The sequence below is a fragment of the Bos taurus genome, chromosome 15 (genome assembly GCF_002263795.3).
Source record: "Bos taurus isolate L1 Dominette 01449 registration number 42190680 breed Hereford chromosome 15, ARS-UCD2.0, whole genome shotgun sequence".
Taxonomy (NCBI): Eukaryota; Metazoa; Chordata; class Mammalia; order Artiodactyla; family Bovidae; genus Bos; species Bos taurus.
The window spans coordinates 57,193,475-57,213,488 of record NC_037342.1 but is presented as its reverse complement, the minus strand read 5'-3'; the positions used below and the strand labels follow the sequence as shown (position 1 = coordinate 57,213,488).

Below are 20,014 nucleotides of genomic sequence, written 5' to 3'. Positions count from 1 at the left end.
TTAACCTATTTTTCTTAACGATTGTTAAATTTCAGCATGTTCAGTTCAGTTCAGTTGCTCAGTCATGTCCGACTCTTTGCAACCCCATGGACTGCAGCACGTCAGGCTTCCCTGTCCATCACCAACACACAGAGCTTGCTCAAACTCATGTCCATCGAGTCGGTGATACCATCCAACCATCTCAACCTCTGTCATCCCCTTTTCCTCCTGCCTTCAATCTTTCCCAGCATCAGGGTCTGAACTCCAATGAGTTAGTTCTCCATATCAGGTGGCTAAAGTATGGGAGCTTCAGCTTCATCATCAGTCCTTTCAATGAACACCCAGGACTGATCTCCTTTAGGACTGACTGGTTTATCTCCTTGCATTCCAAGGGAATCTCAAGAGTCTTCTCCAACACCACAGTTGAAAAGCATCAATTCTTCAGCACTCAGCTTTCTTTATAGTCCAACTCTCACATCCAAATATAACTACTGGAAAAATTATAGCTTTGACTAGATGGACCTTTGTTGGCAAAGTATTATCTCTCAATGCTTTCTAATATGCTCTCTAGGTTGGTCATAGCTTTGCTTCCAACATGTTATATAACACTAAATTATTTATTTGTTATCTTTTTATTGTCTACCTTATTCTATTAGAATATAAATTTTACAAAGGTAAATAATTTCTTACTCTTTTGTTCACAGAATATTTCACACATCTAACTCAGAGCCAGACACATAGTAGGCATCAAAATATTTATGGGAAGAAGGAAGGAAGGATAGAAGAAAATAAGGGAATGGAAAGAATGGAATAATGCATAGTAATGTGTATCCACACAGGAATTACCTCAAAAATATAATGCCATTAAAAGATCATGTAATAATTTCTCATCCTCTTTCCTCCAACATTAACACAAATCAAATTAGAATAAGATGATTGATCACAAAATTATAGCAGAATTGCAAAAGCCCTGGCTTGCACTTTGTTTCATACATATGACCCACTGCTTCCAGGCATCCCCATGATAATATAAATAAGGAGTTAAAATAAGGTTATATAAAATTTTTCCTCTGCATTTTGTTTTGCCTAAAGTATACAATCCTCTTAATACTAGTCTAGTATTAAGTATCATTTCAGTTCACTTCAGTCGCTCAGTCGTGTCCGACACTTTGCGACCCCATGAATTGCAGCACACCAGGCCTCCTTGTCCAACACCAACTCCCAGAGTTCACTCAGACTCACGTGCATTGAGTCAGTGATGCCATCCAACCATCTCATCCTCTGTTGTTCCCTTCTCCTCCTCCCCCCAATCCCTCCCAGCATCAGTCTTTTCCAATGAGTCAACTCTTCGCATGAGGTGGCCGAAGTACTGGAGTTTCAGCTTCAGCATCATTCCCTCCAAAGAAATCGCAGGGCTGATCTCCTTCAGAATGGACCGGTTGGATTTCCATGCAGTCCAAGGGACTCTCAAGAGTCTTCTCCAACACCACAGTTCAAAAGCATCAATTCTTCGGTGCTCAGCCTTCTTCACAGTCCAACTCTCACATCCATACGCGACCACAGGAAAAACCATAGCCTTGACTAGACGGACCTTTGTTGGCAAAGTAATATCTCTGCTTTTCAATATGCTATCTAGGTTGGTCATAACTTTCCTTCCAAGGAGTAAGCGTCTTTTAATTTCATGGCTGCAGTCACCATCTGCAGTGATTTTGGAGCCCAAAAATAAAGTCTGACACTGTTTCCACTGTTTCTCCATCTATTTCCCATGAAGTGATGGGACCGGATGCCATGATCTTCATTTTCTGAATGTTGAGCTTTAAGCCAACTTTTTCACTCTCCATTTTCACTTTCATCAAGAGGCTCTTTAGTTCTTCTTCACTTTCTGCCATAAGGGTGGTGTCATCTGCATATCTCAGGTTATTGATATTTCTCCCGGCAATCTTGATTCCAGCTTGTGTTTCTTCAAGTCCAACATTTCTCATGATGTACTCTGCATATAAGTTAAATAAGCAGGGTGACAATATACAGCCTTGACGTACTCCTTTTCCTATTCGGAACCAGTCTGTTGTTCCATGTCCAGTTCTAACTGTTGCTTCCTGACCTGCATACAGGTTTCTCAAGAGGCAGGTCAGGTGGTCTAGTATTCCCATCTCTTTCAGAATTTTCCACAGTTTATTGTGATCCACACAGTCAAAGGCTTTGGCATAGTCAATAAAGCAGAAATAGATGTTTTTCTGGAACTCTCCTGCTTTTTCCATGATCCAGCAGATGTTGGCAATTTGATCTCTGGTTCCTCTGCCTTTTCTAAAACCAGCTTGAACATCAGGAAGTTCATAGTTCACATATTGCTGAAGCCTGGCTTGGAGAATTTTGAGCATTACTTTACTAGCGTGTGAGATGAGTGCAATTGTGCGGTAGTTTGAGCATTCTTTGGCATTGCCTTTCTTTGGGATTGGAATGAAAACTGACCTTTTCCAGTCCTGTGGCCACTGCTGAATTTTCCAAATTTGCTGGCATATTGAATGCAACACTTTCACAGCACTACCTTTCAGGATTTGAAATAGCTCAACTGGAATTCCATCACCTCCACTACCTTTGTTCGTAGTGATGCTTTCTAAGGCCCACTTGACTTCACATTCCAGGATGTCTGGCTCTAGGTCAGTGATCACACCATCATGATTATCTGGGTCGTGAAGATCTTTTTTGTACAGTTCTTCTGTGTATTGCCACCTCTTCTTAATATCTTCTGCTTCTGTTAGGTCCATACCATTTCTGTCCTTTATCGAGCCCATCTTTGCATGAAATGTTCCTTTGGTATCTCTAATTTTCTTGAAGAGATCTCTAGTCTTTCCCATTCTGTTGTTTCCTCTATTTCTTTGCACTGATCACTGAGGAAGGCTTTCTTATCTCTTCTTGCTATTCTTTGGAACTCTGCATTCAGGTGCTTATATCTTTCCTTTTCTCCTGTGCTTTTCGCTTCTCTTCTTTTCACAGCTATTTGTAAGGCCTCCCCAGACAGCCATTTTGCTTTTTTTGCATTTCCTTTCCATGGGGATGGTCTTGATCCCTGTCTCCAGTACAATGTCACAAACCTCATTCCATAGTTCATCAGGCACTCTATCTACTAGATATAGGCCCTTAAATCTATTTCTCACTTCCACTGTATAATCATAAGGGATTTGATTTAGGTCATACCTAAATGGTCTAGTGGTTTTCCCTACTTTCTTCAATTTCAGTCTGAATTTGGCAATAAGGAGTTCATGATCTGAGCCACAGTCAGCTCCTGGTCTTGTTTTTGTTGACTGTATAGAGCTTCTTCATCTTTGGCTGCAAAGAATATAATCAATCTGATTTCGGTGTTGACCATCTGGTGATGTCCATGAGTAGAGTCTTCTCTTGTATTGTTGGAAGAGAGTGTTTGCTATTAAGTATCACCTGACCTTAAATTAATAATAACATATTTAGTCCAGGTGAAGGTAAAATCTTTCAATGAGATGATCTAGAAATCAAATGATTGTTTTGTAGGAAAATTATGAGACAGTAAGATAGCTTTTAAAATATTTTATGTGCTTTTCCAATTTTAGGAAAGTGGAACTCTGATAGTTATTATTCATTACTCTAAGATTAAGCAAAATAAATGTTAAACTCTTCCATAGAATCAACTTACAATTTGAAAATTTAAAAAAAACTACATATTTTATGTTTTTATAATAAGTGACCTTAGGTAATATTAACAGTTCTTGTATCTTTGTAAACATGTTCACAATCAAACTCTATTAACTAGAGTTACTAGGATTCTAGTTTAGTATCTAATTATTCTATGATTCTAAATCATGAATAAAGAGTTTGACCAATTGATCAGGCAAAAAAGAAAAGTAGTTTTCAAAGTGATGATAAAGAAATATGGCAAGCAAACTCATTCTATGAGGCCACCATCACCCTAATACCAAAACCATACAAAGATGCCACAAAAAAAAGAAAACTACAGGCCAATATTACTGATGAACATAGATGTAAAAATCCTTAACAAAATTCTAGCAAACAGAATCCAACAACATATTAAAAAGATCATACATCATGAACAGGTGGGCTTTATCCCAGGGATGCAAGAATTCTTCAGTATTTGCAAATCAGTCAATGTAATACACCACATTAACAAATTGAAAAATAAAAACCTTATGATGATCTCAATAGATGCAGAGAAAGCCTTTGACAAAATTCAACATCCATTTATGATTAAAAACCCTCAAGAAATCAGGCATAGAAGATACATACCTGAACACAATAAAGGCCAATTATGATAAACCCACAGCAAACATTATCCTCAATGGTGAAAAATTGAAAGCATTTTCCCCTAAAGTCAGGAACGAGACAAGGGTGTTCACTCTCACCACTACTATTCAACATAGTTTTGGAAGTTTTAGCCACAGCAATCAGAGAAGAAAAAGTAATAAAAGGAATCCAAATTGGAAAATAAGAAGCAAAACTCTCACTGTTTGCAAATGACATGATCCTATATATAGAAAACCCTAAAAATACCACCAGATAATTACTAGAGCTAATCAATGAATATAATAAAGTTGCAGGATATAAAGTTAACACGCAGAAATTCCTTGCATTTGTATACACTAACAATGAGAAAACAGAAAGAAATTAAGGAAACAATTCCATTCACCATTGCAATGAAAAGAATAAAATACTTAGGAATAAATCTACCTAAATAAACAAAAGACCTATATATAGAAAACTATAAAACACTGATGAAAGAAATCAAAGATGACACAAATAGATGGAGAAATATACCATGTTCATGGATCTGAAGAATCTATAGTGAAAATGAGTATACTACCCAAATCAATCTATAAATTCATTGCAATCCCTATTAAGCCACCAACGGTATTTTTCACAGAGCTGGAACAAATAATTTCACAATTTGTATGGAAATACAAAAAACCTCAAATAGCCAAAGCAATCTTGAGAAAGAAGAATGGAACTGGAGGAATCAACCTGCCTGACTTCAGGCTATACTACAAAGCTACAGTCATCAAGACAGTATGGTATCAGCACAAAGACAGAAATATAGATCAATAGAACAAAATAGAAAGCCCAGAGATTAATCCACGCACATATGGACACCTTATCTTTGACAAAGGAGGCAAGAATATACAATGGAGAAAAGACAATCTCTTTAACAAGTGGTGCTGGGAAAACTGGTCAACCACTTGTAAAAGAATGAAACTATAACACTTTCTAACACCATACACAAAAATAAACTCAAAATGGATTAAAGATCTCAATGTAAGACCAAAAACTATAAAACTCCTAGAGGAAAACATAGGCAAAACACTCTCTGACATAAATCATAGCAGGATGCTCTATGACCCACCTCCCAGAGTAATGGAAATAAAAGCAAAAATAAACAAATGGGGCCTAATTAAACTTAAAAGCTTTTGCACAATGAAGGAAACTCTAAGCAAGGTGAAAAGACAGCCTTCAGAATGGGAGAAAATAATAGCAAACAAAACAACTGACAAAGAATTAATCTCAAAAATATACAAGTAACTCCTGCAGCTCAATTCCAGAAAAATAAATGACCCAATCAAAAAACAAGCCAAAGAACTAAACAGACATTTCTCCAAAGAAGACATACAGATGGCTAACAAACACATGAAAAGATGCTCAACATCACTCATTATCAGAGAAATGCAAATCAAAACCACAATGAGGTACCATCTCACACTGGTCAGAATGGCTGCTATCAAAAAGTCTACAAACAATAAATGCTGGAGGGTGTGGAGAAAAGGGAACCCTCTTACACTGTTGGTGGGAATGCAAACAAGTACAGCCACTACGGAAAACAGTGTGGAGATTCCTTTAAAAACCGGAAATAGAACTGCCATATGACCCAGCAATCCCACTGCTGGGCATACATACAGAGGGAACCAGAACTGAGAGACACGTGTACCCCAGTGTTCATCTCAGTACTGTTCACAATAGCCGGGACATGGAAGCAACCTAGATGTCCATTGGCAGATGAATGTATAAGAAAGTCTGGTACATATACACAATGGAATATTACGCAGCTATTAAAAAGAATGCATTTGAATCAATTCTAATGAGGTGGACAAAACTGGAGCCTATTATACAGAGTGAAGAAAGTCAGAAAGAAAAAAACCAATATAGTATATTAATGCATTTATATGGAATTTAGAAAGATGGTAATGATGACCCTATATGTGAGACAGCAAAAGAGACACAGAGGTAAAAGCAGACTTTGGACTCTGTGGGAGAAGGTGAGGGTGGGATGATTTGAGAGAATAGCATTGAAATATGTATATTATCATATGTGAAATAGATCACCAGTCCAGGTTCGATGCATGAGACAAAGTGCTCAGGGCTGGTGGGATTGACCCTGAGGGATAGGATGGGGAGGGAGGTGGGAGGGGGGTTCAGGATAGGGAACACATGTACACCCATGGCTGATTCATGTCAATGTATGGCAAAAACCACTACAATATTGTAAAGTAATTAGCCTCCAATTATAATAAATAAATTAATTTTTTAAAAAAGAAAGAAAAAAAGAAATATGGTGAGATTTGGAAACCTCTTCTGAATTATGTATAGAGAACACAACATAGATTCTACATAATTTAAGCTTAGAGTATTATATTTTGCGCTTCCTGGTGACTCAGTGGTAAAGAATCCACTTGCCAGTGCAGAGATGGAAGAGACGCAAGTTTGATCCCTGGGTTGGGAAGATCTCCTGGAGAAGGAAATGGCAATCCACTCCAATATTTTTGCCTGAAAAATTCCATGAATAGAAGTGCATGGTAGACTACAGTCCACAGGGTCACAAAGAGTCAGACACAACTGAGTATGCATATATGTATTATATTTTAATACATACATGTCAACCATTAACCAAGATGTTTATTAACCCATGTTCAAATATGTTGCCTAAATGCAGAATTGACAGGAACTTTTTTAGATATATCATTGTATCTAGACGCCAAAAGAACTTCTTTGTTTGATATAAATGGTTGTTCATACATAAAATCAAGACTCATTTAGAACAGTGAAATGCTTTCCAGTTACAACGTGGAATGCATCCAATTTAACACCGAATTTTTCATGTTTATTTTTCCCAGAAGACAGAATAAAATCAGCTTCTCTCAGAGAAGCTGGATGCAGATCATCCATCAGGTACCTAATCTTTCAACAATTTTGAAAACCACTTAATTATTTAAGGCATTGCAAACCATGAAGCACAGGGACTTTCAAAAAAGCTCAACTTCCTAAAGAAGATCTTAAGAATGTGCAAGTTATGACTCAGGTTTGCAAACATTTTAGCCCATTTGCCAAATAGCAATAAAGCCTGCTTATTTGCATGAGAACGCATTTTAGGGTATTCTTCAAATAAAATTATGACAGCAACTGCTTGTGAAATGTATATTTTTCCTAACATTAATTCTTGTTGATCTAACAAGCATTTATTGAACACCTAATGTGTGCTGGTGCTGTGCTAAACTCCAGGGATGAAAATAAGAAGACACTGAATATTTTCTTATTTTAGCATACATATTGGCTTCTCCAGTGGCTCAGTGGGTAAATAATCTGCCTGCAATGTAGAAGACACAAGAGACATGGGTTCAATCCCTGGGTTGGGAAGATCCACTGGAGAAGGAAATGGCAATCCACTTCAGTATTCTTGACTAGGAAATCCCATGGACAGAAAAGCCTGGCAGGCTACAGTCCATGGGGTCACAAAGAGTCAGACACAACTGAGAGACTAAAACTTTCACATTTTCACATGGAGTGATAGGCAAGGAAATGTTTAGTTACAATGCTATCTAACATGTGCAGTAGGAGAGATCTGAGCTACAGAGTTAAAAAATGTCAAGGTGTAGCAGAGGAAACCAGATTAATGGGTATCAGAAGCCATTAAGGGTCATATTATCTCAGTGAATTTACTGCAGTTCTTTCTCAGGCCATTGCAAAATTAGATCTTGTCACTAATCTGTAAGTGATGGCTGATTATCTGTTAACCATACCTTTGAGTTAGTACAATGCAATATGACACATTGCTTAATGTATTGAGATCCAGATCAGACAGAGATGGGTTTTGATTTACTGTGTTCTTAGACATGTAATTTAATTTCATTGCTTAGCCTCAATTCCTATAGGTTTGAAGTTAAGATAAAAATATCAACTTTGTAAGATCGTTGTTATGACTAAATTGGACATTGCATACAGAGTACTCTCAACATAATCTGACTCACTTTACAAAGTTTTTAAAAATGTTAGCAATTATCACAAGAAAACAAGATAAAAATGCAGGCAATATATTAATTTCTGTTAGAATTTTTCTTGTTTTCTAATGAGTCAAATGAACCCTTCCACATTTTGGAATGTTATCTTTCTCAGGACAAAGATAGACAGAAACAGATAAATATGCCAAAGGATGTTATTGTGAATATGGAACTAGAGTAAAGGAAAGCAGATATCCTTCACAAGTACTTATGAAACATGATTTACTATGAAATAAAGAGTGCAATAAAAAAGCATAATAATAATTATAAGACAAACCTCTTTATAACTACTCCAAGAAACAATAAATACACCGTTAACCTTCTCTCTCAATCATTATGCCCTCCACATCCTCCTCCTCTAAAATAATCAAATCCTGTTATTTATGGTATTATTATCTCACTTTCCCTTAGCTTTATCTTCAAAGGATACTTTCTTTAAGTTTTTTAAACTTTATGTAAATGTATAACGAGCAATCTATTGTGTCTGGCTTCTTTCATGTAATATTATGGGTGTGAAATTTATCCCTGATTTTCATATACATTAGTAGTTATTTCTTCACTGTCATATTACCATATGAACACAACAAAAATTAATTATTTATGCTCTTTTCTAATGATGGATATTTGGGCTGTTTCCAGTATTGCCTATTACAAATAAAGCTATAGTAGACATTCTTATGTATACCTTAAAATACACCCGGGCATCCATTTCTAGTATGTACCTAGGAAAAAAACTGGTGAGTCACAAAGAATGCTCATTTTCAACTTTAGCAGATAATGCCAAACTACCTTCTAAATCAGTTTAAATCTCTACCAATAGTAAAGTTACCCCTAATTTATAACTGTTTTTTCCAATCTTTTAGAAATAATAATTACTACTATTGTTCTTTAAAGACATCCTGGTCTATGAAAAAATAAACTCTCCCCAGTATCCCAGAATCTCAGGTGCTACTAGTTTCTGTCCTCCCTGCCCCAACACTTCTTTTTATCAAAATTTTGGTATTTGGAATTCAACCAATTACTGCCATGCCCATTTCCTGGGTATTTGTTTTCTTTGAAGTTAGCGAGTGGGGCACAGATGGGGAAGAGCAGAGGAGGCAGAGCATGACTCTGGCCCACTCAGAAGACTGTGCCTGTTGAGATGGGGAGCCAGTGTTTAGTTTCTTAGACTCTGTGACCCCTGAAGCCCAAAACTAAGGCTACATCATGGACCAAGTTAGCTCAACTCCCTTCTGCAATTTTGGGGCCATTAGGCAGGTTAGTTAATAAGGCTAAGTGTCTGTTCCAGGCTTAATCATATCCTACAAATCTTCAAATAATGAAAACCTTTCCTATTAGGTTCCAGTGGTGGTGCTTGTTTTTGTGTTTCTGTATTTTTTTGGCTATCTTTAATACAAAACTAGAAGACAGCAGTCCAGATGCTATCTGATCCCATGTTTTCCTCAGAAGTTCTAGCTTTACACTCCTTAATTAGAGAAACAGCCAAGGAGCCTTGGTATGTAACTATAATTTATTTCAGAGTAAAACCATTTTTCATAATAGCTCTTGTTATTGGCCATACTTGTTATAGAGGAAAAATGATTTTTAATATTTTTTTCCATTTCAGACAAATAAGTAGTCTTGTCAAAAAAACCACAAAATTTAAAATAATAGAAACAATCCCTATTAAGAAAAACAAATCAACAGAACACACATCATACACTATGATTCACAAGAAATTCCACACATAGATGGAATTTTAGTAAATGGTACTAGACTAAAATTCAGATTTTTATATCACAGAAACTTTACTTTTTAAAATTGTACTTATAGAATAAAAATGTTTTAATTTTCTCTACATACGTATTTCAATCATTTCAGTCACTCAGTTGTATCTAACTCTTTGTGACCCCAAGGACTGCAGCACGTCAGGCTTCCCTGTCCATCACCAACTCCTGGAGCTTGCTCAAACTCATGTCCATCATTTCAGTGATGCCATCCAACCATCTCATTCTCTGTCATTCCCTTCTCTTCTTGCCTTCAATCTTTCCCAGCATCAGGGCCTTTTCCAGTGAGTCAGTTCTTTGTACCAGGTGGCCAAAATATTGGATCTTTAGCTACAGCATCAGTCCTTCCAATGAATATTCAGGGTTGATTTCCTTTAGGATTGACTGAATTGATATCCTTGCTGTCCAAGAGACTCTCAAGGATCTTCTCCAACACCACAGTTCAACAGCATCAATTCTTCAGTGCTCAGCCTTCTTTATGGTTCAACTCTCACATCCATACACGACCACTGGAAAAACCATAGCTTTGACTCAATGGACTTTTGTCGGCAAAGTAATGTCTCTGTTTTTCAATACACTGACTAGGTTGGCCATAGCTTTTCTTCCAAGGAGCAAGCGTCTTTTAATTTCATGGCTGCAGTCATCATCTTCAGTGGTTTTGGAGCCCAAGAAAAGAAAATCTCTCACTGTTTCCATTGTTTCCCCATTTACTTGCCATGAAATGATGGGACCGGATGCCATGATCTTAGCTTTCTGAATGTTGAGTTTTAAGCCAGCTTTTTCACTGTCCTCTTTCACTTTCCTCAAGAGGCTCTTTAGTTCCTCTTTGCTTTCTGCCATAAGGGTGGTATCATCTGCATATGAGATTATTGATATTTTTCCCAGCAATCTTGATTCTAGTTTGTGCTTCATCCAGCCCAGCATTTCACATGATGGACTCTGCGTATAAGTTAAATAAGCAAGATGACAATATACAGCCTTCATATATTCCTTTCCCAACTTGGAACCAGTCTGTTGTTCCATGTCCAGTTCTAACTGTTGCTTCTTGACCTGCATACAGATTTCTCAGGAGGCAAGTAAGGTGGTCTGGTATTCCCATCTCTTGAAGAATTTTCCACAGTTGGTTGTGATCCATACAAAGGCTTTAGCATAGTCAGTGGAACAGAAGTAGATGTTTTTTTCTGGAATTCTCTTGCTTTTTCTATAATCCAATGGATGTTGGCAATTTGATCTCTGGTTCTTCTGCCTTTTCAAAATCCAGCTTGAACAACTGGAAGTTCACAGTTCACATGCTGTTGAAGCCTGGCTTGGAAAATTTTGAGCATTACTTTGCTAGAGTGTGAGATGAGTGCAATTGTGTGGTAGTTTGAGCATTCTTTGGCATTGGCTTTCTTTGGGATTGGAATGAAAACTGACCTTTTCCAGTCCTGTGGCCACTGCTGGGTTTTCCAAATTTGTTGGCATATTGAGTTCAGCACTTTCACAGCATCATCCTTCAGGATTTGAAATAGCTCAACTGGAATTCCATCACCTCCACTAGCTTTGTTCGTAGTGATGCTTCCTAAGGCCCACTTGACTTCATATTCCAGGATGTCTGGCTCTAAGTGAGTGATCACACCATCGTGGTTATCTGGGTCATTAAGGTCTTTTTAGTATAGTTCTGTGTATTCTTGTCACTTCTTAATATCTTCTGCTTCTGTTAGGTCCACACCATTTCTGTCCTTTATTGTGCCCATCTTTGCATGAAATGTTCCCTTGGTATCTCTAATTTTCTTAAAGATATCTCTAGTCTTTTGTTTTCCTCTATTTCTTTGCATTGATCACTTAGGAAGGCTTTCTTATCTCTCCTTGCTATTCTTTGGAACTCTCCATTCAGATGGCTGTACCTTTCGTTTTCTCCTTTGCCTTTCGCTTTTCTTCTTTTTCAGTTATTTGTAAGACCTCTTAAGATAACCGTTTTGCCTTTTTGCATTTCTTCTTCTTGGTGATAGTTTTGATCACCGTCTCCCATACAATGTTCTGAATCCTCCCCATAGCTCTTCAGGTACTCATCTATCAGATCTAATCCTTTGAATCTATTTGTCACTTCCACTGTAATAATGTAAGGGATTTGACTTAGGTCATAAATGAATGGTCTGACAGATTTTAATGCACCTACCTTAAAACATATAAGAGATGTTATTACTATTCAAATTTTTCTATGAAAATCATCTCTAAATATGCTTCTGAGGAATCTCAAAAAAATCTGACACAGCCTGACTTCACTGCTGATCAAGCCTTGTCTTATCACTTCCTTACAGAAAGTCAACACCTCTAGCGTGTAGTCATCAGAAATAAAAATCTTCCCTAAGCTAGTAACTCTGAAGTACTGTTTATTAGATGGCAGAATCTCTAACTGATTGTATTCCAGCTCCTATTACAATCTAGCAGGAATAACTGCTATAATAAAATAATAACCAATATTTTAAAAATACTAACACTAATACAAGCTAGGCAGAAAACAAGTACTCCGCTACACAGTCTGCATATATTGACACATTTCACGGTCACAAAACTGAGAGGTAAGTGCTATTTTTCCCATATCACAGATGCTGATATTGAGGCAGACTTTAAAAAACAAACGGAAAGGTCTTTGTATTCTCTATATTCTCAACTATTGCTAAGCTAGGAAACCAAGGTCCCTGGAAAGCACAATATATTTTAATCGCCGTTTTAATTACCACTGATGGCAATGCATATGGAAATAGAGAATTTTTAATAATTTTAATTAGAGAAGCATAAGAATAAATCATGATCTGAACTAGCTTCTAACCTTGGACTACTGGGCATTGATATCTATATCTGATGATAGATTGATTCAATAGTCATAACTATAGCTAACATTTATTAAAGCTTTTCTATATGCCAAGCATTTAGTCAAGCACTTATATATATATATACACACACAGATATAGATAGAGATATAAATACAGATATACACTACTAATTTAACCTGTATAGGAACCCAATATAGCAGTTTTGTCATTAGCTCAGTTACATGTATCAGGCAACAGTATCGAAGGTCAGCCAGTCTGTCAGCCATAGAGTGAATTAGAATGCAGGCAGGCTGAGAGGAAGCACCAGCTCTTAAGCACTGCATTTTATAAACCCTCTCAGCTCAGTGAGGTGTTATTCCTATTTTCCTTTTGCTCTCTTCACCCAGACTTGTGCATGTGTATATCACATAATTATGACTTCCTACATATTAAAAATCACTACTAACTATGGGATTCAATCAATTTACAACTAATAAATACTGATTTCATTAATGCCCAGAGATAGCTTATGACATCTTGGCAGCAGGTGATGCCACATGGACTTTGAAAAAAAAAAATATTTTAAGATTAACAAAAAGTACATCAGTCATGGAATCCAGAGGTTGCCTTGTTACCCAACCACAGAATGCTACCTCTGAGGCCTGACAGATAATGATATACAGAGTTTAGGACATAGAAGAGACGGACTTCACTGATTCACTCTTCTTTCAGCTAGGGCAACTAGGGAAGCTGAAAGCGGAATCCAGAAATCAGTCATAAGCTTCTTCCCCAGTGGCAGTCTAAGAGCTCCATGTCCCATCTGGGATTTCCAAGAAGAGATTCTCTTCACCTCCCTTTCACCAGAGGCTTAGTGGGTGCACACACGGTGTGGCTCTGGGTAAACCCCAGATTAAGGAACAAGGTTTGGGGGAAGGAGTTACTGCCTCTTCTTTCTCATTGCTTATGCTTCTTGGGAATGTACCGAAGCAAGCAAGCCACTGCATCTCCTATCCTGACCTAGAGGCAGGTACAGATGGATTCATCAGCCCTAGCTGCCTACAGGCTATGCAATTGGTTGGACAATGAGGTTTGCTCCAAATGGTAGCTCTAACATATTATACGATACAACAAAAGCACCCTAGACATTCTGGATCTTACTCTAATCTTGACTGAGATCTAATTCTTGAGTTTCTTTCTCTCTGGGAGAGGACCTTTAGAGGAAGACAGTCACTTGAGAAAAGGGTAGGACTAAAAGATGCCTTTTCTTCCTGTTGCTTGGTATCTTCAGAAGGTTCAGAATTTCAGGATTTGTTTTTAAATCATACCGATTTTTTCAGCTTTAGAAATGACTGAGTTGTCAAGTGAAAGTAGCCAGTTAAAAAGGCTACATATTATTCCAATTATATGATATCCTGGAAAAGGGAAAACTATGGGGACAATAAAAAGATTAGGGGTTTCCAGGAGCTAGGAGAATTTTAGGGCAGTGAAACTACCCTGAATGATACTATAATGATGGATATATTCCATCATAAACTTGTCTTAACCTAGAGATTGTACAACATCAAGAGTGAACACTAACATCAACCATAGACTTTGGGTGATATATCAATTGTAACAAAACACACACTCTGATGGGGGGGTGTTGATCTTGGGAGAGGCGTTGCATGTGTTGGGGCAGAGTATACAGGAAATCTCTGACTTTTTGCTCAATTTTTCTGTGAACCCAAAAATGCTTTGAAAAAGAAAGTCCTTTTTTAAAGTTTCTTTAAAAGACTAAATGAAATGTCATACACCTTACAAGCTACTTTGTGTCTGTTATTGCCACTTTTCTAGCAATACTAAATTTACCTCTTGGGGGAGAAAAGGAGACATCTTCAAGTAAGAGTGAAAAACAAAGGACTTTTCATCTTGCTGTACAACCCCTTATCTCTAACAAGGCGATGTATATGTTCAAGAAATATTTATTTTATATATAAAATTTGTATATATATATATATATTTATTTATTTAACTAGTATGTTTTTGGAATGTTTGTAGACTCTGAGAAATCAGCAATGAACAAAGCAAAACAAGGTATATCCTCCTGTAAGGCAGATATAGCAAAGAAATAATTACATAGTATAATCCAGATGGTGACAAGCACTGCACAAAAATAAGTCTGGTGCTTTGGACGATTGTCAGTAAAGACCATTTTAATGGATAATATCATATATGAAATGAGTCACCAGTCCAGGTTCAATGCACAATACTGGATGCTTGGGGCTGGTGCACTGGGACGACCCAGAGGGATGGTATGGGGAGGGAGGAGGGAGGAGGGTTCAGGATGGGGAACACGTGTATGCCTGTGGCAGATTCATTTCGATACATGGCAGAACCAATACAATATTGTAAAGTTTAAAAATAAAATAAAATTAATTTTTTTAAAAAAAGACCATTTTAATGGATAGAAATAAAGATGTGGGGTTTGCAGCTGGGACAATAAGATTCAAGTTACAGATAGCAATCACATTTCTTTTTCTTTTTTTTTTTCTTTTTCTGTAAGAGGAATAGTTCAATAGTTCATATAATTATTGTGAAAGGAGAATTAAGGCAACATGTATAAGTAAGATGGTCTCTTATTTTAATATCCTATCCTTATACATGTGTGTGCAAGCTCAGTCATGTCCAACTCTTTACAACCCCAAGGACTGTAGCCCGTCAGGCTCTTCTGTCCATGGGATTTTCCGGCAAGAATACTGGAATGGGTTGCCATTTCCTCCTCCAGGAGATCCTCCTGACCCTGGGATCAAACCCAAGTCCCTTGTGTCTCCTGAATTGGCAGGTGGATTCTTTACCACTGAGTCACCTGGGAAGCATCCTTATACATATATGCTAAATGAGATAACGCTTGAATGACAGGAGTAAAAACTATATAAAATATTATAAATGTGCTTCTTATTATTACCATTACTATTACAACTGTGTGATGCTATTAAATAGAAATCTAGGGAATAGGGAGAACGTTCCGAAAATGGGGCATTTTGTGTAGCCAGGAAATAAATAAGTACAAAAGAAAAGTGTTTTTTTCTTTTAATATTGCTTCTTAAAGTAAAGAAATTCACGAAATTAGGCCATTATATTTTTCTCAGATTGAATACTCAGATTGTGCTGATGGAGCATCTTGTTGACATAATTTTACTGAATGAATTCAATGAATGTTTAGAAGTTATACAAAATTAATTTACTCAAAATTTCAAATCTGTGTCAGTGAGTCAGACAAAGCATATTGTTGATTGTATTCCCTGGCCTGCTGACAAGCTGGTATATTTCAGTTGGATTAAGAATTTTCAGTTTGGTTCATTAATGGTATACCAAAAATCCATTGGTAAGATTCCATTTAATGTATCAGGATAGCATATTTTATGGTAAGTGTGTGAATTATCTATTCTTGGATTAAAAATTTAATACAAACTTAAGAACTAAAAATCATGTAGATATATTATCTTACATTTCTGTGGGTCAGGAGTTCAGGCATAGCTTAGTGGGTCGGGGTCACATAAGCTGCAATCAATTTGTCTGCAGGACTGTATTCTCATTTACAGACCTGACTAGGGAGAATCCACTTCTAAGATAATTCAGGTTCTTGGTAGAATTCATTTCCTTGTAGCTAAGGAATAAGTATTTGACTTCTTTTTGGCTGTTAGCTGGAGGTCATTCTCAGCTTCTAGAAGCATTTTACTGCTTCTTGACATGTGGACATTTCCAATATGGCAGTTTACTTCATCAAACCAACAAGAAGAGTCTCCAGAGTGAAACAGATAGCAAAGCAGACTCATGTAATGGAACAAAGTCACAGAAGGGACATCACATCTCTTTGGCCTTATTCTGGTGTTTAGAAGCAAATCTACAGGGGAAAGGATTATACAAGAATGTGAACACCCAGAGGCAAAGATGATTCAGGTCCTAGAGTCTGTCTGTCACTGTAAAGTTTATGAATTAGATAAAAGCTAAAGATCTGGTTTGAAAGATGAAAAAGTTGATTTTTAAGAGTGATCTTAGGAAATACTACACAGAGGAAGGAAATCTTGCCATCTCATCCACCAAATTCCTCCACGGATCAACTGGGGGATAATATATCATTTTAGGAAATGTCAGGGGAAAATTTTTAAAGGTAAAAATAAAGAAACAAAAGAATTCACATTTTACTCATGGTTCTATGACTGCTAATGCATTCAGACAACTCTGTTTTCCTATCTGTTGCTGAATTCCCCTTTGTTTCTTTTTAGTCACTAAATCATGTCTGACTCTTTGCAATCCCATGGACTGCAGCACGCCAGGCTTCCTGGTCCTTCACTGTCTCCTAGAGTTTGCTCAGATTCATGTCCATTGAATCAGTGATGCTATCTAACCATCTCACCCTCTACCACCCTTTCTCTTTTTGCCTTCAATCTTTCCTAGCATCAGTGTCTTATCCAATGAGTTAGCTCTGAGCATCAGGTAGGCAAGTACTGGAGCTTCAGCTTCAGCATCAGTCCTTCCAAGGAATATTTGGGGTTGATTTCCTTTAGGATTGACTGGTTTGATCTCCTTGCAATCCAGCTCCCCTACCATGAATCATAGAGTTGGTGCAAAACAAGGAAAGGCATGTACAGCTCTGACATTCACGATGCTCTTCTTTTTCCCAAACGTTTCTCCAAGTGACTGTTTTTTAAAGGTCTTTCAGGTTTCTCAACTGACTTTGGCTATGGCTTTTATTTCTCTTCCAAATGATGCTCACATAAACAGCTGGCAGTTGAGTTCACTCCCTAGGTGAGCCAAAGGTCTTTTCAGGGAAAATCGTAAATGAAAATTGAGATCTGTTGTACTTCTGCCTCAGTGAGCACCTTTAACATCATGAAGGAGAAAATAGGAGAAAAAGGCAGTGCTCTTATTCCAAAATAAAACGTGTTACCTTATCAATGCTATCAAATTTCACAAATCAGCTGGAATACAAAGCACATACGTTGGAATGCAGCACCCTTCTCTGACCACTGAAATAAAGTCTGAAGGGGAAAATGCAGTGATGTAAAATTCTCCCAGGAAAAACCAGCACCAGTTTTCAGAAACAGGGATAAAAATAGAAAAGCATGGCTGGGATCCCAGCCACATGGCACACAATATAATTTCAAAACCTCTCATGCAATAAAATCCTGGAAATGATAGATAAAATAAAACATACATCTTTTGAAATTCATAGAGGAATTATCAGGAAAGTATGAAAACCTCTGGCTCTCAAGTAGAAAAAAAGTGGTAGGTTTTCTAAACACATGCTGGCAAATCTATAGTGTGGCTACTCTGGGTAGGATCTAAAGTTAATAACCATAGTGGAAACAAACATTTATAAATTAAAAATAAATCATCCAAATAATTAATAAGCAAAAGAAATAAAATACGATGAAAGCTAGAAGATTCGGAAAATGTAAACATAGTCTATTTAATAAATGATGCTGATTCAGATGAATTGGATATTCACAAAAAAAGATTAATTAGACCTCTACTTTATACTTAATAGGCTTTTAGAATTTTGAAACATCAATTCTAGTCCAGAGATAACCCATAAATTCATGGTCAGTTGACTTTAAACAACAGTGTCAAGACAATTCAATGAGGAACAAAAGGTCTTTTCTAACAGTGGTGCTAGGGCAACTGTATATCCATGGGCAAAGAAGTTGAACACCTATCTTAAAACAAACACAAAAAATAACTCAAAATGGAGGGAGCTCGGACCTAAATGTAATAGAGAAAATTATGAAATAATGACACTAAAAACGTGTGAGTAAATACTTGGGACCTTGAGTTTATAGGTTATATACAATACCAGTAGCGCAAGTGACAAAAGATAAATAGAAATATATCAAAATTAAATACTTTTGTGCTGCAAAAATTCCATCAAGAAAGTAGAAGGCAAACCACAGAATTTAAAAAAAAAAATTTGAAAAAAACTGTATATGTGATAAGTGGACTTGTTTTCACAAAATATAAATAACAATAATTCAAACCACAGATAATCTAATTAAAATGGGTAAAGGATTTGAATAGAGATTTCTTCAAGAATATATACAAATGACTGTATAAACACTGAGGGATTTTCAACATGAAAATTATGAAAGTTATTGAGAAAGTCAAAACCACAGTGAGATACCATTTTTCACCCATTATGATGGCTATAATCAGAAAGACAAAATTAAACCAGCATTGGCAAGGATAAGGAGAAACCGAAACCCTTTTATGCTGCTGGTGGGGATGTAAAATAGTAGAGAAGCTCTGGAAAACAGTTTGACGATTACTCCTTGGGTGAAACATAGAGTTACCAAATCATCGATTCCATTCCTGTATGTGAAAGTCGTTCAGTCATGTCCAACTCTTTGCAACCATTGATCATATAGTCCATGGAATTTTCTAGGCCAGAATACTGGAGTGGGTAACCTTTCCCTTTTCCGGGGGATCTACCCAACCCAGGGATCCAACCTGGGTCTCCCACATTGCAGGCGGATTCTTTACCAGCTGAGCCACCAGGGAAGCCCAAGAATACTGGAGTGGATAGCCTATCCCTTCTCCAGCAGATCTTCCTGACCCAGGAATTGAACCTGGGTCTCCTGCATTGCAGGCAGATTCTTTACCAACTAAGCTATGTTCCTAGGTATATACCCTGAGAAATGAAGCACACATCCGCACAAGAGCTTCTATAAAACATTCATAGCAGCGTTGTGATAGAAAAAAAAAGATGAAATAATGCAGTGTCTACTGGATGAATACACAAATCAAAAGTGGTATTATCCATATAATTAAACATTGTGTGTGCATGCTAAGTTGCTTCAGTTGTATCTGACTCTTTGTGACCCCACAGTCTGTAGCCCACCAGGCTCCTCTGTCCATGGGATTCTCCAGGCAAGAATACTGAAGTGGGTTGCCATTTCCTTCTCCAGGCGATCTTCCCAACCCAGGGATCGAACATGCATCTCTTATGTCTCCTGCATTGGCAGGCAGATTCTTTACTATTAGCACCACCAACATTATTCAGCACTAAAATGGAATTGAAAATTGACACATGCTACAACATAGATGAACCCAGAAAATATTATACAAAGTGAAAGAAGTTAGTACAGAAGTCCATATATTATATGTTCCTATTTATGAAATTCAATAG

The 20,014-nt window shown here is 37.1% G+C and overlaps 1 protein-coding gene across 8 annotated transcripts in view; it reads right to left on the bottom strand.

The window, feature by feature from the left end:
- ANO3 (anoctamin 3) overlaps positions 1 to 20,014 on the bottom strand; it is a 457,212-nt gene that overhangs the window by 140,501 nt on the left and 296,697 nt on the right.